This window comes from Oryctolagus cuniculus, chromosome 1 (genome assembly GCF_964237555.1).
Source record: "Oryctolagus cuniculus chromosome 1, mOryCun1.1, whole genome shotgun sequence".
Lineage (NCBI taxonomy): Eukaryota > Metazoa > Chordata > Mammalia > Lagomorpha > Leporidae > Oryctolagus > Oryctolagus cuniculus.
Genome location: NC_091432.1, coordinates 192103114 through 192127718, shown reverse-complemented (window position 1 = coordinate 192127718; position 24605 = coordinate 192103114). Strand labels below are relative to the sequence as shown.

Below are 24605 nucleotides of genomic sequence, written 5' to 3'. Positions count from 1 at the left end.
AAGTGTATATAAAGTAGTTCAGATCCCAAAGGTATGATGCTGACAACATCAATGTTCAATGAATTCAAAGAGAAAGAAATTGCTTGTAACTAAAGTGGAACCTCCAATACCTTTATTTACATCACCACCATTACCACCAACAACATAAGTAATTTTCCTATAAATTGAGAGAAAGTGTTATTGAGTAGGGAGGATTTGAACCAGGCCTTGAAGATCAGCTGGCTTTATATGAAAGGATATTTTAAGTGATCATTTTTTGAATGGCATACCTGAAAAAAAAGGAGGCAGGGAAATGGGGAAATCTGTATGTGAGAAGACTTAGATTTGGATAAATTTTAAATGTGCTACAGGGAGTCCTAAGAATAACTGCAAAACTGAGAACAACTGACAGTTACCAGTGTTTTGGATTATTTCAGAGGCAAGAGAGCTATATAGTAATTTAATAAGTATTTCCTGATATCAATAATATAATTAAGACTGTTGGTGTTAGTACCTAAAAATTGGTATGAGGATATCATAGCGAAAATATCAAAATTACTATTAATTTTTATCAGTTTAGGCTTTTCGTACTTCATTCCATGTCAGAATTAAGCCAGTGACACAGAGTAATGAATAACAGGATTTGTAGATAATAAGAGATGAAATGAATTTCTATTTCCTAAATTCTTAGAATTAATAACAACTTTCTTATATGTTTTCTTGAGAAATCTGTGTCTCTCTCTTTCTCCCTTTCTCTCTCTCTCTCACACACAGTCTAAATACTTTAAAATATAGGAGGAATAAATAAATAAGCCCTAGCTGTTGATGCTGCCAGTGCCACTATTTAGCAGTACTCCATTACAGCAAACCCCTATTGTTATATGAGATTTTTTAAAAAATATTTATTTACTTGAAAATCAGAGTTATACAGAGAGAGAGAAGGATAAGCAGAGAGACAGGTCTTCCATCCGCTGGTTCACTCCCCAGATGGCTGCAATGGCTGGAGCTATGCTGATCTGAAGCCAGAAGCCAGAAGCTTCTTCAGATCTCCCATGTGGGTCAGGGGCCCAAGGACTTGGGCCATCTTCCAGTGCTTTCCCATGTCATAGTAGAGATCAGGATCAGAAGTAGAGAAGCCAGGACTCGAACTGGTGCCCAAATGAGATGCCAGCACTGCAGGCTGCAGCTTTACCCACTACGCCAAAGCACTGGCCCCCTTATACGAGTTTTTAAAATCCTTTAAGTTCATGTTGAAATAGGAATCACTTTCATGAAATAGTATGCACATACTTTATGTAAATGTTGGAAACAAATTCTCTAAGATACCCAAGAAAACTGATATGTGATGGTTATTTTAACAAATTTCTTAGTGTATATATGTATTTTTTTCTCTTCATAAATGTTTTTTTCAGTTCCTTAAGTGTTCAATAGAAATTTTTTTTAAATTTATACATAATTAAGACATACAATTTCATTTGTTATTGGAAAGTTAGAGGCTACAGGGAGAGAAAAGGCAGATTTTTGACTCAGTACAGTAAAGGACATTGATGACATCAAATGCATTTACTGTGATGTATGAAATAATGAAAAAGTCTAAATTCTATAAATACTTTTATTTTTACCAGTCAACTTTACCCAAGGCTAAGCTATCAAGAAAAATAATCAGTGTTAATAAAATTAGCACATCAGATTTTTATGTGATTTGAAAATATTAAATGTGAAGACACTGGGAAATCCTGCAAGACACTGGGATAAGCAAAGAGTTCTTGAAAAATACCCTAGAAGCACAAGCAATCAAAACCAAAATTCATTAATTTGAGAAGCTTCTGCATTGCAAAAGAAAACACTCAGCAAAGTGAAGAGGCAACCAACAGAATGGGAGGAATTATTTGCAAACTGTGCAACTGATAAAGGGTTAATAAGAAGAATATATAGAGAGATCAAAAAACTAAACCACAGCAAAGCAAACAACCCAGTTAAGAAATGGGCAAAGGACTTAAACATGCATTTTTTCAAAAGAGGAAATCCATATGGCCAATAGACCCTTGAAAAAAATGCTCAGGATCACTAGCCATCAAGGAAATGCAAATCAAAACCACAATGAGGTTTCACCTCATTCCCATTAAAATGGCTCTCATACAGAAATCAACAAACAAATGCTGGCGAGGATGCGGGGTGAGGGAGAATGTACCCTAATCCACTATTGGTGGGAATATAAACTGGTAAAGCCACTGTGGAACACAGTATGAATTTCCCTCAGAAATATGAATATAGACCTACCATGTGATCCAGCCATCCCACTCCTGGGAATTTACCCAAGGAAATAAAATCAACATATGAAAGAGTTATCTGTGCCCCCATGTTTATTGCAGCACAATTCACAATAGCTAAGATAGGGATTTAACCTAAATGTCTGTTAATTGAAAACAGGATAAAGAAATTATGGGATATGTACACCATGGAATACTTACACAGTGGTACAAAAAATGTAATCTACTCATTTGCAACAAAATGATGAAACTGGAAAAAATCATACTTAGTGAAATAAGCCAGTCCCAAAGGACAAATACCATATGATCTCCTTGATCTGTGGTAACTAATAGAGCACCTAAAAGTTAATCTATAGAAGTGAAATTAACATTTTGATAGGTGATGACTTTGAACAGCCCTTGTCTTGACTGCTGAGGAACAGGTTTTTTTTTTTTTCATACTATTTGTTGACCTCTTTGCTTAGTATAGAGTTAATCTTACGTGTTTTAAGTTAACTGAAAATAGATCTTAGTAAAAAACAAGAGTGGGAATAGAAGAGCGAAGGGGAAGGGTGGGATAAAGTGGGAAGAATCACTGTGTTCTAAAGTTGTATTTATGAAATACATGACGTTTATATACCTTAAATAAGATTTCTGTGGGAAAAATGTAAGGATTAATTTATAAGTTATAAATTAAATTTTGGCCAAATTATCTTTCTCCATCAAAAGTGTTCACCATTGTCTCATGACAACCATATGGAAAATATCCCAATCGAACAGTATCTCTTTTGGTTAAAAGCAGTGATTTTTTTCAATTTGTCTTACCCAGAATTATATGCTTCTCATTGACATTGCTGGTCTCACCTTGCATGATGAGGTGAGGGGTAGAGTAGATGTTGAGCCAAGCTTGCACTTGATTTTACATTCCCTGTCTTCCTCTGCAACCCCATCTACCGTCAACTGAGCTTTTATCTATTCTATATACTAAAGTTTGTCTTTGCCTTATATTTACAATAATGGTCTGGCTAATGAGATGTTTGGAAAACACCGTAAAATGGTATTGACATGCTCAAGCTGACTTACCTCAAACGGTTGAGTTAGAAACATACCAGGGGATTCCAATTCAATCCCATCAAGGTGGCATGTACCAATGCCATCTCACTAGTCCCAGTGATCAATTTCTGTTCACAATTGATCATAATGATAGGACTAAGAACCAAAGGGATCACATAAACAAGAATAGTGTCTGCAAATACTAGCTGATAGAAGCAAAAAGGGAGAGAATGATCCAACATGGGAAGTGAGATACACAGCAGACCCATAGAATGCCAGATGTCTTAAATAGCACTCTGGCCTCATAATCAGCCCTTAAGGCATGCGGATCCGGCTGAAATGCCCATGAGAGTATTTCAGGCATGGAAAGCCAAGACACTCTGGGGGAAAAAAAAAAAAAAAAAAACCTAAATGAAAGATCTCTGTGAGTGAGATCCCAGTTGAAAGAACTGGTCATCAAAGAAGGAGGTACCTTTCTCTGAAGGGAGGAGAGAACTTCCACTTTGACCATGGCCTTGTCTAAATATGATTTGAGTCGGTGAACTCAGGGGGCTTCCATAGCCTTGGCAGCTCATGACATTAGCCTAGGGTGATTACTGATGCCATAAACAAGAGTGTCAATTGTTAAGTCAACAACAGGAGTCACTGTGCACTTACTCCTCATGTAGGATCTTTGTCCTTAGTGTGCTGTACATTGTGATTTAATGCTATAACTAGTACTCAAACAGTATTTTTCACTTTATGTTTCTGTGTGGGAGCAAACTGTTGAAATCTTTACTTAATGTATGCTAAACTGATCTTCTGTATATAAAGAGAAACGAAAATGAATCTTGATGTGAATGGAAGGGGAGAGGGAGTGGGAAAGGGGAGTTTTGCTGGTGGGAGGGACGTTATGGGGGGGAAGCCATTGTAATGCATAAGCTGTACTTTGGAAATTTATATTCATTAAATAAAAGTTTAAAAAAATGGTATTAACTAACTCTGATAAAATGCAAACTGAATCAAACTATTATGGTCTCTTAACCCAAGGAAGTGAGTTGTCATGATAGAATATGAAGAGTTTTGAGCTACCTGAAAGGTTCATCTTTCAGAGGAAAGGAAAAGGAAGAATAAATTGTAGTACTGGGAATTTTCCTGAGTCACTGGCATTAGAATAAGATAGAATGGGGAAAAGAAGTGAAAGAGATAGAAATTCCAAAAACACCACATATTTTTATTTTATGGTTTTCCTATCAGTTTTGCCTAGAAACAACTGAAAAATATTTGAGAAAACCTTTCAGGAATGTGAAATACAGTATTCTAGAAACAGAATACAAGTATTATTTTTTGATAGGAAATCTTGAAGACCTGACCTAGAGAAATGGCAGTTGGTAGGAATAAAAGGATAAAAAGTAAATGACATTTCAGCAATTAACGCTTAACTGAGAGGGCCGGCGTTGTGGTGTAGTGAGTTAAGCTGCTGAGATGCCAGCATCCCATATGGGTGCTGATTGGTGTCCCGGCTGCTTCACTTCTGATCCAGCTCCCTGGTAATGTGCCTGTCAAAGCAGCGGAGAATGGCCCAAGTGCTTAGGTTCCTGCCATCCATGTGGGAGACCTAGAAGAAACTCCTGATACTTGGATTAGGCCTGGCCCATCCCAGATTATTGAGGCCATTTTAGGGAGTGAATCAGCAGACAGAAGATTCTTTCTGTGTCTCTCTCTTTTTCTGTAATGCTGTCTTTCAAATAATTAAATAAACCTTAAAAACAAAACAAAGAAAAAATTTGACTGAGGTCAGGAGTGTTTTGGAGAAAAAGGTTTATCTTGAGCAATGGATGGTTCTGTTATTCACAAGTGATACCATCTTATATTGATATATATTATATTCTTATTCTGTGAAAACCTAACTATTACAAATTTAGCAACTCAAAACAACATGCATTTTTATAATACAATTTCTCTGTTCAAGAATCTGGGTTAAGCTTAGCTGTGTCCTTTGCTCATGGTCAACAAAGGCTACAATCTAAGCTTTGACTGGGCTCTGCTCTTATCTGAGGGTTTAAATGGGGAAGATTCACTTCTATGCTCACTTCTTTGATTAGCAGATTGATTTTCTTGCAGTTATGAAACAAGTGTCTGGGCTTCCTGCAAGCTGTAGTTGGGGGGCACCCTAAGCATCTGTTGACTGTTTTTAGCTCCTAAAAGCTGTATATAGTTTTTATTTTCACTTTTTTTTTTTTTTTTTAACAGGCAGAGTACACAGTGAGAGAGAGAGAGACAGAGAGAAAGGTGTTCCTTTTCCTGTTGGTTCACACCCCAGTGGCCGCTTCGGACAGTGTGTTGCAGCCGGTGCACCGTGCTGATCCGAAGGCAGGAGCCAGGTGCTTCTCCTGGTCTCCCATTCGGGTGCAGGGCCCAAGCACTTGGGCCATCCTCCACTGCACTCCGGGGCCACAGCAGAGAGCTGGCCTGGAAGAGGAGCAACCAGGACAGGATCCGGCGCCCTGACCGGGTCTAGAACCTGATGTGCCGGTGCTGCAGGTGGGGGATTAGCCTATTGAGCTGTGGCGCCTGTACATAGTTTTTAAACACTACCAAAGTTCCTTACCATGTGGGCTTCCCTAATATGGCCACTTCCTTCATCAATGCAGCAAGGACTAAAGCAGACTAGAGCAAGTCTACTACAGGACTAAGTCATAAAATTATGGAATTTACACCCATGACCTTTGTCTTGTTCTATCTTTTAGAACCAAATCATGGACCTCACCAACAATCAAGGGAAGGAGTTTTACAAGGGCATTAACACCAGCTGATGAGGATTGGGGGGGGCCACATGTAGTCTGCATACTACACACACAGATATATCAAAATGGGTTAAGGGGAGAAAGAACAGCATATGATGCATTTTAGAATTGCATGACACAGTGTCTGGTGCTGTGGCGTAGTAGGAAAGGCCTCTGCCTGTGGCGCTGTCATCCCATAGGGATACCCATTCAGTTCATGTCCCAGCTGCTCCTCTTCTGGTCCAGCTCTCAGCTTATGGCCTGGGAAATCAGTGGAAGACTGCACAAGTGCTTGAGACCCAGAAGCTTCAGACTCTTGGCTTCCAATTGGGTCACCCCAGCAATTGCTGTTGTGGCCATGTGGGGAGTGAAACAGTGAAGAAGAATTTTCTGTTTCTTCTCTGTCAGTCTGTAACTCTACCTCTACAATTAATAAATAAAATATTTTAAAAAAGAATTGGATGACACAATTATGTAATAAACTACAAGTTAGAATATAAGATATGTCTTGGATGAGTACCTGTGTAGTACCATAATGGGAATTCACAGTAGAGTTTTCTTTTTATGCAGAATCCTTAGAGGTTTACACATATGCTGAGATATCTGCCAGCCTGTACTTAGTTGTGTTGACAAGAAGTTAATGTTATAATTAGTTCTCATTGTTTAAATGAGTTTGTTTTTAAATGAGGAACATACCTTTTAGGAATTTGAATGGCAGATACACCTGCAACCTCCCTTGGTCAATTTCCCTTAGTGAAACCGTATCACCTGAAGCAGTGCCACTTTTCCATTTAAAGGTGTGTGGCTACAGATAACTTCGACAGCATGAGGGGTTAGGTCTAGAAAAAGCCTGAGGCGAATATATTATGTTTAGGCACTGAAGAAAACACAGGTACATTTTTCAGTTTGTGCCCAAGAAAGCTAATTTATTCCAAACTTGTGAAGTTTTGTTTTGATAACTTCTGGGCTTGTTCTTGGCTCAGTGCATGTTTGAGAAGTTTTTCCTTCTCAGTGCTGCCTTTGTCATGGCAAATGCTGTTTAGGGAACTAATGAGCTGAGATCATAAAGTGACACCTTGAAGAATTTAATAGGATCATTTTGGTATAACCTGTCAAAGATAATGTCTTTCTATCTTACAGTGTTTAATCTGTAGCAATTCTATATATAAGATGTGATTTTTATCATATGTGTAATTACAGGAGTATTCATACAACTGTTTTGAGTGCTTATTTCAAATTTTCAGGAGCTTGTTTAAAATTAACTGAACTTGTTTAAAATTAGCTGAACTGCAATATCTGAAACCATTTACTTTTTTTCTCCCATGCTTTATGTAGCCAACACTTTCTCCTTTTTTCCATTCACTGAGTCCATACTGATAACTAACTTGTTAGTATTCAGTTTGTGATTCAGGGTGCCATCAATTTGTTATTATAGTGAATTTATGTGATCATTTAATAAGAGAAAAAGAAAATGAATTGGTATCATAAGTTTGAATCCTTACATATTTCCACTAAAGAAAGCCGAAATAAACCAAAATCAACATGATTGCTATTTGTGTACACGGTAGTTAACTTTGAGCAACCATTCATTTATTGAGTATCCCTATGCAAAGATTAGTATGCTGGATTGAGCAACAGGCACATTGTGCGGTAAGACAGATCTGGGAGAGAGAGAGGATTAATAGCCTTCGTATTACGTTCACTCAGCTGAGTAGTGAGGAGAACTGAACTGATGATCATGTCTCCTTCCCTCTCTTCTTTTTACCCCAGAAGACATATTAGAGGAGATCCTCTAGCATAAAAATCATGATAAGCTTCTGTACCTTAGAGTCTCTGCTCTTGACATTTTTAAAAATTAGCAAGGAATTTCACTTGACATGGCTATTTAATTGTATTTAGTTGAAAATTTATACAACCCTAAAAATTACCAAGAGATTAGTCTTAATTATAATGGAAATAAAATGCTACTCTTATCCTTAAGTCATTTGCTTAGACAGAAGCTATTAAAGAAATTACTATATTCAAGAATAACCTGAGAGCTTCCCTCTCTACCACAATATCATTCATGTTTCTTCTCTCTAAGAGTTGTGGTTGACCATAAATAGAAACAGTCATGGTGTCTACGTATAAATACATCATATTCCTAACTTGTGTAATTTACCCACCTTGCACAGATTGTGGATAATAAATCATCATTTAGTTAAATTTTATTTTTTTATTTTTTTAACAGTTAAATTTTATTTTAATCATTGTCCAGGTATATTTTTATCATCACTGATTTTCTTCCCCTGAATGTTATCAATACATTAAATGTCTTAATAGGTAGTGTATCTACTCATTCATTTTAATTTGAATATTTACCACAAGCATTACATAGAATTTGAAATGATGGATCTTTTAAAGTCATATTTGTCTTATATTTTTCTTATGAGCTACATGAATTACCCCATTTTAAAATTGGATCCTCAAGGTTCTATGGATATTTGAATATTCCTATCCCTAGAAGTGATTATTAAAATCTATTCCTATGTGATAGAAGTCAGGGAAACAAAAGGGCTTAAATTAATGTTCCAGCTAACTCAGTTTATCAAACAAACATGTTCAGTGAGTGAAAAATTGCATTTAGAGGCTTTGTAACTGTTTCTGAAGAGTAATAAAATATAGGATTAATCCTAGTTGTTGACTATTCATTGCAAATAAAAAGTATAGTCTGAGATTAAATGACAGGCATTTTCCTAGCTATTTAAAGATCTATGTAGTTGAAAACAATCCCAAGATTGTACCCTGTGAAATGGATCTTGCTGGGAGACCATTGAATATTGATACAAATTTTCCATCTGGTGCTTTAGTCAAATATTTGCACTGTTAGTGTTCTGACCAATTTTGTGCTATTAAAAGTTACCACAAATTAGTTTTCTATTTTAATGAGTTCTTTTAACACTATAGTAATTTTAAAATGTCATTTTAATCAATAATATGCACAGTACCAACGCCTTTGGGCATATAAAATGTCAGTTGTTTAATTTTGAAAAATGGATAATGCCCTTACAAAATCATCTGGTCAAGCATTTGCATTATATTACACTTAGCACAGAGACTTACAGTGTACTTGGTATGTCTTCATCAATTATATCATGAAGATATAAGGCTTAAGGATCTTCACATGTGATATCCAATTACAAGATCTTAATGCCTGATCAATTTCTACCCAACACACTGCAGCAAACTGGCAGAAACAAAGAAATTCAAGCTGCTATAAAACTGCTCAATTTATACTGCAAAGAACTTTTGGTTATTGGTTCTCTCTCTCTCTCTCCTTCTCTCTCTCTCTCTCTCTCTCTCTCTCTCTCACATACACACACACACACACAACACACACATGTTAACATAGATAACACTTGAGCTTGCAGTCACACAACATTCAGTTCTTGGATGTATTTTCCTACAGGTGATGGTAGAAGTGAAGAGTCACAATAGAATTTCAGGAATGATAAAATGTGTGTGTGTAAATTTATGTACATACACACACATGTGAATGCACACACACACACACCATATAAAAATAAAATAGCTAGATGAATTGTTATCAATTCTGGAGGTTGTATCTGGGGATATCTGATTTACAATGTAAACCAAGTAGAAAAAAAAATCACTTTAAGGAGTTCTAGAAAGCACCTCAAAAACAAGTGAGTCATTCTCCAAGATAACTAAAATCAAAATAATGATTAGAACCTGTGAAGATCAGTTATGCGACAAATGTGACATAATATGGTTTCCTCTATGTTATTACATTTATTTAGTTCTAGTTTATTTATACATTAATTTATATGTATATATAAAATATATTATGTATATAAGAGAGGATAATAGATTCCATGTAAAACCTCCAAATGGAAAAATCAAATATATCAGATTTTCACGAAAGTAACTCTGTAACTGAAATTATCTGAGAAGCAGAAAATTATTTAATGATAGCTAAATTTTCTCCAGGTAAGGACAACTATTTTTTATAATGTAATGGTGGTTAATAGACATCAGTTGAGCGATTACTATTTATCATGTACTACATATTGTTACATAAATTAATACTTGTTTATAGTATATTTTCTCATCTGATGATGATTACTTTGTAATTCATAGTGGATAAGCATATTTCCAGAATTACATTTCAGGTACATGGTAGACCTGAAATTCAAACTCAGGTCAATCTGATTCTAAGAGTCACTCTCTTAACCACTATGCCTACTATCTGTCTTTCAGCAGGTGCCACAGAACCTGATATTTAGCAACAGATATTCATGTCTTCTGGTTACTTCTAGCTACTCCCCTGTTTAAAAAAGAAAAATAAATCTAAAGTGAGTCACATATGTCATTAAAATATTTCTATGAACTGCTTCATGTGAGCTTTGTCTCATGAAAACTTGGAACCAGAGAGAAAAAGAAAGTATACTTGAAAGGAAGAGCCAAGTAAAAAATGAGGCAAGAATGAAAAAGATAAGCTTTATAAACCTGATATAAAATAAAAATATTTTAAATTTATTCTATCTATGAAAGGGGGATAAATGGGTTCCAAAATAAAAATGTTAAAAACTTATTTTGATTTAAAAAGAAGAAAATCAAAAGCTTGATAAATTCTTATATGTAGTTTAAGAGTAATAGTGTATAATAACAGATATTTTATTTGACTTCATGTGAGAAATGACTACAGAAAGGGCAACAAAAGGAGAAAAGTCCATCAGTTAATATTTTATGAGCATTTGCTATGTGTGTGGTATACAGAATCACTATACAATCTCTACAAAAAGCATGGGAGAGTTAGAATTTCTTTTCACACAATAGATGCTGAACAGGTGAATGACATGGTTTCATGATAAGATTCAATTGCAGTCCACACCATGTTCTTTCATTATGGTTGTATAAAACATTATGAGTAGGAATATTTCATTCCAAAAACAATTATTCAACACTACCTATATAATAGACCATTAGAAACAAAGAACAATAACATATAGTTTGTGATTAATAGTTCAATATTGTATAAACAAAAATACTATGTGGTAAGGTAAATGTAATAATAAAGGCATACATCAACTTTCTAGGGGCCATTGAGAAGGCAATGAGCAACATTCTTATAGATTAGGGTAAGAAAGCATAGAAAATAGACAAGTATCATAGTTGTAACACATTATGAAAAATATTTGTGATCTTTTCATTAAAGAATAAGGTAAAGATATTTTTAATAGAAGTAACAGTGCAAAAACAGGAATGTAGAAGATGTGCCCATATACAGTTCTCAGTGCTGGCACATAACTTATCTAGAAAATTGATTGGCTCACTCATTTTGCTTAGTGCTTATTACTGATAATCTGGATAAGGGCTATGTGAGTTGTGAAACCATTTTCAACTCAGATTCAATGCTAGCAATAAAGTGGGATGGTAGCACATTGATTTAAAATGAACTTCAGATACTGGCAAATATTTAGGAACATTAGGAAATATACATTTCAATGCCAAAGTGCTGTAAATAAATAATCTTCAGCTATGGATATGTGCTCTATTGTTTTCTCAGATGGGAATACTCAAACTCATTAAACTATTCTCCAGTTTTTATCAGTCTGTCACCTAATTGAATTATAATGTCTGAGAATATGTGTTTTGCTATCATTAATTAAATACATGTTACTACAACAAAATTATTTTAAACATTTGGAAATGCATTTTGAGTGATCAAAATTTCCCTAACATTTTATTGATTTCAAATAATATGCTGAAAACACAAAACATAGACTTGATGCTAGAGAATTATGTCTATAATAGTGAAATTGTCTTATAAAACATCTAGCAAAATGAATAATGATGTTTAGAAAAGTTTCAGAAATCTAGATTAAAATCTCCTCATGACCCCTAAGCAATAGTCCATGTTAATAAAAGCTATGAAAAACCCTAAAAAATGACCTATAAAAATGAATCCATACTTTGGTTATTAGTCTTTCTTTAATAGATTATTTTTCAAGAAGTGAAACCTTTGACAAGGCCACAGATGTCAGTCACAGCCCAGTGAATATGTACAGATTCAGGAAAGGCTATTGTACTTGAGTTCTTGAACCCCTTTTCACCCAACTTATGTCATTTTCAAGACTACAATCATGTCCCACTGTTAAAGTAACTGAGCAGTGGGCCAGCACTGTGGCTCACTTGGCTAATCCTCTGCCTGTGGTGCCGGCATCCTGGGTTCTAGCCCCGATTGGGGCACTGGATTCTGTCCCGGTTGCCCCTCTTCCAGTCCAGCTCTCTGCTGTGGCCAGGGAAGGCAGTGGAGGATGGCCCAGGTGCTTGGGCCCTGCACCTGCATGGGAGACCAGGAGGAAGCACCTGGCTCCTGGCTTTGGATCGGCACAGCGTGCCGGCTGTAGTGGCCATTTGGGGGGTGAACCAATGGAAAAAGAAGACCTTTCTCTCTGTCTTTCTCTTTCTCATTGACTCTGCCTGTCAAAATAAATAAATAAAGTAACTGAGCAGTATCATCAAGAGAGACTGGCATGAGGATGCACACTCTATTCTTACCAAGGATTGGCCTTCTTTCCTGGCAGGAGGTGGGCTCAGGATCAACCATTCCAGAAAAGGGCTGAATACAAACCTAACCACTGTTCTCAAGCATTGGCAATGAAATCATCCGAAAGAGAAATAAAACAAAGAAAATTTGCTGTAGGATTCACACACACACACACACACACACACAACACACATCTATATCCACAGGAAATGAGATTAGTATGGCAAAGGGATACTTGTACTTCGATGTTCATTGCAGGATTATTTACACAACGATGGAGTTAACCTAAGTGTCACTCAACAAATTAATGGATGAAGAAAATATGGCAAATATACACAATGAAATAATATTCAACCTGTAGGAAGAAGGAAATCCTGTCATTTCTAGCAACATAGATGAAACTGGAGGACATTTTGTTAAATGGAATGTTATATACAGAAAAATAAACATTGTATGATCTCACTTATGAAAATTAATAAACATTGAATTCATATAAAGAATAAAATGGTGGTTTCCAGGGGTGAGGTAAGGTGGAAGAGGGATTGGGGAGATATTGGTCAAAGGATACAAATATCAGCTAATAGCAGGAATAAATTGGATCGACAGGTCTAATGTACAACATAATGAATATAGTTAAAAACAATATCCTGTATTCTTTTTTTTAACTTTTATTTAATGAATATAAATTTCCAAAGTACAGCTTATGCATTACAATGGCTTCCCCCCCATAACGTCCCTCCCACCCGCAACCCTCCCTTTTCCCACTCCCTCTCCCCTTCCATTCACATCAAGATTCATTTTCGATTCTCTTTATATACAGAAGATCAGTTTAGCATACATTAAGTAAAGATTTCAACAGTTTGCTCCCACACAGAAACATAAAGTGAAAAATACTGTTTGAGTACTAGTTGTAGCATTAAATCTCAATGTACAGCACACTAAGGACAAAGATCCTACATGAGGAGTAAGTGCACAGTGACTCCTGTTGTTGACTTAACAAATTGACACTCTTGTTTATGGCATCAGTAATCACCCTAGGCTCTTGTCATGAGCTGCCAAGGCTATGGAAGCCCCCTGAGTTCACCGACTCAAATCATATTTAGACAAGGCCATGGTCAAAGTGGAAGTTCTCTCCTCCCTTCAGAGAAAGGTACCTCCTTTGATGACCCATTCTTTCCATTGGGATCTCACTCGCGGAGATCTTTCATTTAGGTTTTTTTTTTTTTTTTTCCCCAGAGTGTCTTGGCTTTCCATGCCCGAAATACTCTAATATTTGCAAACTATGCAACTGATAAAGGGTTAATAACCAGAATCTACAAAGAGATCAAGAAACTCCACAACATCAAAGCAAACAACCCACTTAAGAGATGGGCCAAGGACCTCAATAGACATTTTTCAAAAGAGGAAATCCAAATGGCCAACAGGCACATGAAAAAATGTTCAATATCACTAGCGATCAGGGAAATGCAAATCAAAACCACAATGAGGTTTCACCTCACCCCGGTTAGAATGGCTCACATTCAGAAATCTACCAACAATAGATGCTGGAGAGGATGTGGGGAAAAAGGGACACTAACCCACTGTTGGTGGGTATGCAAACTGGTTAAGCCACTATGGAAGTCAGTCCAGAGATTCCTCAGAAACCTGAATATAACCCTACCATTCAACCCAGCCATCCCACTCCTTGGAATTTACCCAAAGGAAATTAAATTGGCAAACAAAAAAGCAGTCTGCACCTTAATGTTTATTGCAGCTCAATTCACAATAGCTAAGACCTGGAACCAACCCAAATGCCCATCAACAGTAGACTGGATAAAGAAATTATGGGACATGTACTCTATCGAATACTATACAGCAGTCAAAAACAACGAAACCTGGTCATTTGCAACAAGATGGAGGAATTTGGAAAACATCATGCTGAGTGAATTAAGCCAGTCCCAAAGGGACAAATATCATATGTTCTCCCTGAATGATGACAACTAACTGAGCACCAAAGGGGAAACTTGTTGAAGTGAAAGGGACACTATGAGAAACAGTGACTTGATCAGCTCTTGTCCTGACGGTTGATGTACAATGTAATACTTTATCCATTTTAGTATTTTTTTTTTGTTCTAGTACCATTGGTTGAACTCTGTAATTAACACAAATTATTCTTAGGTGTTTAAATTTTAGCTGAAAAGTGATCCCTGTTAGGAATTTGGAAAACATTATGCTGAGTGAAATAAGCCAATCCCAAAGGGACAAATACCACTTGTTCTCCTTGATAGGTGACAACTAACTGAGCACCAAAAAGGAAACCTGTTAAAGTGAAATGAACACTATGAGAAACGGTGACTTGATCAGCCCTCACCCTGACTGTTGATGAGCAACTTAATATGTTATCCCTCTTAGTATTTCTTTTTGTTTGTTCTACTTAATACTTTTCGTTGAATACTGTAATCAATACACAATTCTTATTAAGTGCTGAAACTTAACTGAAAAGTGATCACTGTTAAATATAAGAGTGGGAATAAGAGAGGGAAGAGATGTGCAATTCGGGACATGCTCAAGCTGACTTACCTCAAATGGTAGAGTTAGAAACATATCAGGGGATTCCAATTCAATCCCATCAAGGTGGCATGTACCAGTGCCATCTCACTAGTCCCAGTGATCAATTTCTGTTCACAATTGATCATAATGATAGGACTAAGAACCAAAGGGATCACATAAACAAGAATAGTGTCTGCAAATACTAGCTGATAGAAGCAAAAAGGGAGAGAATGATCCAACATGGGAAGTGAGATACACAGTATTTCAGGCATGAGAATATCCTGTATTCTTAAAAATTATTAAGAGACTAGAGTTTAGGTATTCTCACCACGAACATATGTTAAGTAGGTAAAGTAATGCATATGCTAAAAAACTCAAAGTAGTTATTCCACAGTATATACTTATTTTGAAACAATGTGTTGTATATGATATATATTATTTTACATATATTTATTACATTGATGAGTTTTTTTAAGGTTTATCCATTTATTTGAAAAGTAGAGTTATAGAGAGGCAGAGACAGAGAGAGAGAGAGATCTCTTCTATCCACTGGTTTATTCTCTAAATGGCCACATTGGCTGGAGCTGGACAGATCCAAAGCCAGGAGTCTGCAGCTTCCGCTGGATCTCCTATAGGGGTGCAGGAGTCCAAGGACTTAGTCCATATTCCCTGCTTTCCCAGGCACATTAGGAGGGAGCTGGATCAGAAGCAGAGCAGCCAGTACTGAAACAGAGCCCATTTAGGATGCCCCCAGATGAGTTTTTAAAATGTTGAAAAAGGAACAAATGAATATTCCTAAGAAAGCCAAAAAGCAACTCAAAAAGGCTTCATTTGTACATTTTGTTTTCATACTTTTATCTCAAAGTCTACATTGACAAAGAAGTTTAAAGCATCATGAACCATTTTTATTTATTATTAGTTTGTGAGTGTGATCCATTTGTCCACACATATCACACATATGTTTTGTACCAGCACCAGGCCTTTTTGATTATGTATGGTATGTCTTGAAATCTGGCATTATGTTGACTCCAGCTTTGTTTTTCTTTCTTTTTTTTTTTATGTAAGATTGCTTTAGCTATTTGATGTCTTTTGTATTTCCATGTGAATTTTAGAATCATTTTTTTCTAGATCTGAGAATAATGTCATTGGTGTTTTGATTGGGATCACATTAAATATGTTAACTGCTTTCAGTGATATGGACATTTTGATTATATTGATTCTTCCAATCCATGAACATGGAAAATTTCTCCATTTTTTAATGTCTTCTTGTGTTTTTTCTTTAATGGTTTGTAGTTTTCATTGTAGGGATCTTTGACTTCCTTGGTTAAATTTATTCAAAGGTATTTAATTCTTTTTGTAGCTATTGTGAATGGGATTGATCTTAAAAGTTTTTTTTTCTGCCATAGCATTGTCTTTGTATACAAAGGCTTTTGCCTTTTTTGTGTTGATTTTATACTCCCAGTTTTACCAAGCTTTTTTATGAATTCCAATAGTCTCTCAGTAGAATCTTTTAGATCCTCTCTATATAGAATCATGTCATCTGCAAATAGGGATAGTTTGACTTCCTTCTCTCTAATTTGTATCCCTTTGATTTTTTTTTTCTTGCCTAATGGTTCTGACCACAACTTCCAGGACTATATTTATAAAAATGATGAGAGTGGGAATCCTTTTATAGTTCCAGATCTTAGGCAGAATTCTTCCAGCTCTTTTCCAATTCAATAGTATGCTGGCCATGGATTGCTCATAAACTGGCTTGATTGTGTTAAGGAATGTTCTTTCTATACCCAATTTGTTTAAGGTTTTTGTCATGAAAGGATGTTGTATTTTATCAACTGCTTTCTCTACATCTATTTAGATAACCATATAGTTTTTTTCTTTAGTTTGTTAATGTGATGAATCACATTTCTTGCTTTGTGAATGCTGAACCATCCCTGCATACCACATATAAACTAAAATGGTTGATCTATATTATTTTATCTTAAAAATGTATTCTTTATACTAAGATCCATGTGTTTATCAACTGGTTCACTAAATAAATATTTACTAAATTTTACCCAAGCAAAACACTCTTTTTTTTTTTTTTTTTTTTTTACAGGCAGAGTGGACAGTGAGAGAGAGAGACAAAGAGAAAGGTCTTCCTTTGCCATTGGTTCACCCTCCAATGGCTGCCACGGCCGGCGTGCTGCGGCCGGCGCACCGCGCTGATCCAATAGCAGGAGCCAGGTACTTATCCTGGTCTCCCATGGGGTGCAGGGCCCAAACACTTGGGCCATCCTCCACTGCACTCCCTGGCCATAGCAGAGAGCTGGCCTGGAACAGGGGCAACTGGGACAGAATCTGGCGCCCCGACCGGGACTAGAACCCCGGGTGCCGGTGCCGCAGATGGAGGATTAGCCTAGTGAGCCGCGGTGCCAGCCAACTTTGTATCTTTAAGAGTGTTTTGCGGCCAGCACCGCGGCTCACTAGGCTAATCCTCCATCTGCGGCACCAGCACCCGGGGTTCTAGTCCCGGTCGGGGCGCCGGATTCTGTCCCAGTTGCCCCTCTTCCAGTCTAGCTCTCTGCTATGGCCAGGGAGTGCAGTGGAGGATGGCCCTGCACCCACATGGGAAACCAGGAGGAAGCACCTGGCTCCTGGCTTCGGATCTGTGCATGCGCTGGCTGCAGCTGCTGGCCACAGCGGCCTTTGGAGGGTGAACCAACCGAAAAGGAAGACCTTTGTCTCTGTCTCTCTTACTGTCCACTCTGCCTGTCAAAAAAAAAAAAAAAAAAAAGATACAAAGTTTGTGGGGATAATAGCACAAAGTTCCTGCACACCTCTTGAATTTGCATGTTTATGTGGAAGGTAAAATATAATCAAATAACTAATCAAATAGAATTTCACTGAATAATAGTTTACAACTTGGTATGTGATATACAAGGCTCTGTTTGAGGGCTTACTTATTTAGTCATTTACTTTTCACAACCTTCCCTTTAGATAGATAATGTGGTATCTCACTCTTTAAAATAAGGATGTGGGCACACAGAAAAGATCATCAGCTTCCTAAATATCAGCCAATCTATAAAGTATAAACCTTATGCTGGAATCTGTAGCATTATTCTGAGAAATTATATATACTTTTCGATAATTCTGACTGAGATATAGAGAATGGATTGGAAGGACAAAAACACAAGCAGAAAAACTATTTAGGAGATCAAGTTAAAGGTTACTGTTTGGAAGATGGCAATGAAGACAGTAATGTGTTGATGCGTATGAGATGCCTCTGGAGACATGAAAGATGAGGAACCCAAGACAACCCAGGATGTTAACGTCAGGGCTTGGATTTCTGGTTTATGATTTAACCACCTGAAACTTCCACCATTAGAATTACTATCCTGAACTATGATATTTTCTCTCAAAGTCTCTTGTTAAAATTGAAAGTCATTGTAAAAATTAAAAGAAAAATAAGACAAGGGGATGTGAATATGGGTGGATAGGGTGGGAAATATTGTTCTCTTAAAATTGTGTATATGAAATACATGAAATGTGTTCCCTTTTTATAAATAAAAAAATTTAAAAACGTGCCTAGTTGAATGGAATTACAATGGATTTAAATATGTATTATTACAGGCAGTTCTAAATGTAACATAAGTGACTAGGGCTGAATGGCTATGGGACAGCCTTGGATGGTGCAGTTGACAAAACTCAGTATCTGAAGCCAAGCATCTGGATTCAAATCCCAGCTCTGTAATTCTACATAATTCCTCAGTGCCTCCATTTAGGAAGTGTTCTGTGTCCTTCCATTTTTTTCTGTTAGGGTAAAAATAATATATTTGGAATGGTGTGAGAATTATGTGAGTAAATGTATGTAGAACAGTGCCTGCTCTGGCCTCAGAATCAGCCCTTAAGGCATGCAGATCTGGCTAAAAAGCCCATGAGAGTATTTCAGGCATGGAAAGCCAAGACACTCTGGCAAAAAAAAAAAAAAACCAAAAAAAAAAAAAAAACAAAACAACCCTAAATGAAAGATCTCTGTGAGTGAGATCCCAGCAGAAAGAACAGGCCATCAAAGAAGGAGGTACCTTTCTCTGAGGGGAGGAGAGAACTTCCACTTTGACTATGACCTTGTCTAAATAAGATCAGAGCTGGCAAACTCAAGAGGCTTCCATAGCCTTGGCAACTCATGACAAGAGTCTCAGGTGATTACTGACGCCATAAATAAGAGTGTCAATTGTTAAATCAACAACAGGAGTCACTGTGTACTTACTCCTCATGTAGGATCTCTGTCCTTAATGTGTTGTACAATGTGAATTAACGGTATAACTAGTACTCAAACAGTACTTTATACTTTGTGTTTCTGTGTGGGTGCGAACTGTTGAAATCTTTACTTAGTATATACTAAATTGATCTTCTGTATATAAAGATAATTGAAAATGAATCTTGATGTGAATGGGATTGGAGAGGGAGTGGGAGATGGGAGGGCTCTGGGTGGGAGGGAGGTTATGGGGGTAAAAAGCAACTGTAATCTAAAAGTTGTACTTTGGAAATTTATGTTTATTAAATAAAAGTTAAAAAAAGAACAGTGCTTGGAATGTGGAAAGCATTCATTGAATATTCATTATGATTATTATTTTAATGTATACAAGAAACAAAAATTGTTAAATATGTATATGTGTAATTTAAAGAGGCAGATCTTTTAAGGATATGTTTTAAGATGAAACAAAGGATGAGGTACACTTCAAAAATTAGTACTTGTAGTAGAATCTCAACTTTTTAAAAGTTTAAACACAATGAAAAGTTTTAACTTGATTGACTTAATGAGAGATGACAATGTATTTCTATCACTCTTGGGTGTTGAAAGATAAAGGAAATAAAAATGCTGATATCCCACCATGTACATCTCTAAGAAAGTCAAGAACAAAAGGAAATGTATGCCGCCAAAGCAATCCAAAGTGAAGTCTTCATCACTCTGTTGGGAGCCACTACACAAAGCAGTTTAAAACCAGTCAACTTAAAATAGAGGAAAAAAATTGCCTTCTTTTATTCCTGCTTTTCCCTGTTGAAGAACAGGCTATGTGCCTTTCATGTTAAAATGGGATTTAGTGTATTTAAAGTACAAAACTCTCTTTCGGTATGGTTTACTTATATGTGTTTTAAGTGGAATCTATTGAGAGGTTTAATCTAGTAGAACTGTCAGGCTTTTTTTTTAACATGGAAAAATATTTTCTTTTAATATTCAAAGTTATAGAGATTGTCACAGTCAGAATTACTCAGTGAATATAATTTCTTATGTTCCTATCTTCTCTCTGTTGCTTCAGTAAACAAGAGATCTAATTTGCCACATGGAAATTATAAATTATATGATTTAGTTCTTAGGATTAGCCTATTTTGTGTTGTTAGACTAAGATTGAATGAATGATATATTCCTTTTTTTCTATCCTAGAGGAAAAATGATGTTAATCAGTATGTTTCTAAGGAATGTTATTTCTGTGGTGTCAATTTGTTAGAAATACAGTATTAATTTAAGCAGTTAGTTTTTATCCAAAACACCTTTTTAAAAATATTGTCTTTTATATATATTTTTTTTATTTTTTTGACAGGCAGAGTGGACAGTGAGAGAGAGAGACAGAGAGAAAGGTCTTCCTTTGCCGTTGGTTCACCCTCCAATGGCCGCGCTGATCCGATGGCAGGAGCCAGGAGCCAGGTGCTTTTCCTGGTCTCCCATGGGGTGCAGGGCCCAAGCACCTGGGCCATCCTCCACTGCACTCCCTGGCCACAGCAGAGGGCTGGCCTGGAAGAGGGGCAACCGGGACAGAATCCGGCGCCCCGACCGGGACTAGAACCCAGTGTGCCGGCGCCGCTAGTTGGAGGATTAGCCTAGTGAGCCGCGGTGCCGGCCTGTCTTTTATATTTTTAAAAATTTGCATGTATGTCTAAATTTTAATATCAACTAGGAAAGCAGACTATGTTTTATTTTAATAATTATTCTTTCAAGAACATACCAAATAAAATAAAAAGAAAGTTTTTCTCCTCAAAACTTCACTTTATTTGAGAACTATGGCACATTGATAATAAAACAGTTAAACCATCCAGTTCTAGTGAGTCAATTTAACATTTGTTCTTGTTATTCCCATGACCGGTGCCATCCACTCTTGACACTTTGGAGGTAGTATTGAATATTGGAAAGATTAGTCTTAAAAAATCACTGCATAAGTTTCTATTCTTTTGTATTTGTAAAGTGGAATAATAATACCTATCTCACATGACTTATTTTAAGATGAATGAATAAAACTATGTTTTTAATGCACTATGTATCATGTTAGACATGTTTTTTCTCTTCCTTCTGTGACTAAAAAGGAATATATGATGAGTAACATATAAAATATATGTATTTATATAAAATAAAGAAGATGCGGTTTTCATAAAACAGTTTGGAATATTTGATGCATTCTCTCCAGTGTTAGGATCAGACATTTTTCTCAGCTAAAACTTAGCTCTTTGAAATGTTGATAAGCTCCAAGTGAGAGGCTGCAAGCACTTAGGCAAGTGTTCCTTAGGTCATTAGCCTTACATTCCAGAAATCTCTTGTTAACAACTTTTCACCTTAATAGGATCTTTGCTAATACCGTAGACTGTGATCTATAAGGGTTAATAATGGCCAATCATTTCAGTATCAGAGGGAATCACTTCTCTTTTGGGGGGGAGATGCCATATACTACATGCTTTATCTGAAATTTCTTGTCACTTTTCTTCTATCTTGAAATAAAGAAATGGAATTACTACAAAAGTTTGTTGAAAAAGAGAAGAATGCCAAAATATCTACTCTTTTTTTAAAAGAGATACACTAGACAGAGATACACCAAAGGGATTTCTGCTCAGACAATTGTGCACCTTCAGTTCTCCCTCAGAAGCACTTTGCAAGCCTCTATACCTTTGGAGATTGTATTAACATTTCCCCATCTTAGTTTTCCACTAATTTATCTGGTGCCAGCTTCTTTTCCCATTTAGCAAAACAGTCTTCTTTTTACCCCTTTTATCTGATTGATTCTTGTACATTCATATAACTTATTTAGTCATCATAATTTATTTTTCATATTTCTCAAACAATATTAGGTCTTTACTAAAATGAGGCAAAAAGTAGATAAGCTGTCCATGGTGCTGATTCTTTGATATTGGTGCCTGAATTTAACAATACTTGTGTGAGGTTTTGAATGCTGGGGATATAGCAGAGGAATTCAATAGTTCTCATGCTCACTAAATAGTACATTGTGTGGTGAAGATACAGAAGTGAATATATGCAGCAGCAAAGTACCCATGTTTATTGCCTAGTGTTTGGAATGTAGATGGGAGACAATGAATTTTTAATAAAAAGTTTCTTCCACAGATAATTGAAACCCATTGTCAAATTTTGTATAATTTTGCTGTACATATAGCAAATACATACAATATTTTATTTTAACAATTATTTTTATCTCCCATAATTATCCTCAGAAGATTCATAAAATATCAGCCTATCAACTAGATGCCTTAACATTTCAATTTACTATTTTCTGCATTTTATGAACCTTTTCCAAGTAATGGGATACTAAGTAACAATACTTACTAAAATCTAAAGTAACCAGTTAAAAAAAAACCAACAAAACAAAACACTCTTTTTCTTAAAACTCAATGTAGTGACTAGATAATTATTTATGTGGTCATGCATATACGAGAGAGCATTTGATTGCAAATACTTTCGTTTTTATATTACCATGGCCTTTTTCCGTAAAATAATATGCAGTTGAGAGGTTTAATTTTTTTTGCAGTGCTTCGTAATCTGGAATCTGTTGTAGTGCCTTGGAAGTCTCAGAAAGACATAATTTCCACTGCTATATTTTGCATTTAACAAAACCATGATAACTCCAATATAGTGGGTGGCACTTTTTAATTGGCATTGTAAAGTGTAATAAAAATTTCATAGCTAATAGCTGTCATTTTATGAAGACCTATATTGCCATGAATATTTTTCATTTTCCTTTATTTATAGGAATAGAAGAGAGCTACAAGAAAGCTGCATCATGAGCCATGTCCACTTCTGAACTGTCCAGTGGATTTTTAATCATATGAGGTAAATACTAAATTCATTTTAATTATGTTTTAAGGATGAAATGAAATTTCAATTTGTTTCATAAAATCTATTTCCCATATCTACAAATGCAGCTAATTTTCATTTTTTAATCATAAAATTAAAAAGTTGCTGTGGTTTTTGAGACCTAATGAGGTATTGGCATGTTGACATTCTACTGTTGGACTTATAAATGTTTATCTATAAGCCATCATATATGTGACATGTTCCAGATAGTCTGTATATTATTGTGTTTGCTTAAAATCATTTTGTTCTTCAAAATGCAGTTTTAGCATGTACAAAAGTTAGACATAAAGTATTTCTTTATTATCACTTAGGACATGGGTAGTGATTTAGAAAGCAGTTAACTACAAATTTAAAGAGGAAGCTGAGTTATTTCTAGGCTTTTTTCTTCCATTAGTTCTAGCGGCCTTTTGGTAGTTTGCATATGTATAATTAAGGAGAATATATATTTTCAATTGTTGGAGACTGTATCAACACATTCTTCTTTTTTGTTCACCCATAAAATTGCATAGAAGGGAATAAGGAACGCAGAGACACTCAGAATGATACAAAATAGCTGGGAACTACTAAGAAATACCTCCTTTGTGTGGTCTACATCACACATGTTCTCATAAAGACCAAGAAATAAAGCATTCACATAAAATTTTCTTCTGAAAAGAATAGATTTTTAAATAGCGTATAAGCCTGTGTTGCAGCCTTACAGAAACAGGACTAGCAAAAAAGAGATTATTGTCTGTAAATAATTGCTCCAGGTGCAAATGATGACTATGCACACATCAGTCTTAAATGGTGACTTGGGTATAGAGGAAACCCACACCCCATGCAGAGAATTGCAAATTTAGATGAGGAAATAAACATATTTTCAGTAGTAATAAGGGGGGGATTAAACTGGAACAAAATGTTCTGAGTTGGTTATATTCAAAGAAGGAAAGTGTTATTGGTAAAATTTAAATTATAATCTGCACCATGAGGAAGATGATTCACATTTTACAAAGGTCTCTATTATGTTAACTTGGATAGGATAATGGATAATGGTGAAAGAATTGACAGTCCTGTGAGAAAAATTTGGGAAACTGCTAATTTGCACAGCACAAAACCTTCTATCAGCTACAGGGCTCTTCCAATCAAAAGGAACATTTAATGGCACTTAAAATACAATAAATTTGAAATGATTTGAAGACACTGTGAAATGTAATTGCTTTTTTGCATATTTTTCTTAGAATGCTTCTTCATAGTTCCTTTAGTCAGTATAAATAATCCTGATAAATTAACCTCTTTTTCCTGCTTGAATTTATATGAAGTTCTACAATCTATCATAGATTGTGAACCTAAAGAATACTGGCTATTTTCAGATGTCTTTTGATTGCAAA

General features: G+C 35.9%; 1 protein-coding gene across 4 annotated transcripts in view; it reads left to right on the top strand.

Annotated features, from left to right (window-relative positions):
- The window catches only part of LINGO2 (leucine rich repeat and Ig domain containing 2), a 1403193-nt gene that overhangs the window by 568472 nt on the left and 810116 nt on the right, over positions 1-24605 (top strand). For all 4 annotated transcript variants that reach the window (XM_070053183.1, XM_051857096.2, XM_051857089.2 and 1 more), the window contains exon 3: positions 23134-23214. The gene's annotated coding sequence lies outside the window, so the exon portion shown is untranslated. The remainder of the gene's footprint in view (positions 1-23133; positions 23215-24605) is intronic.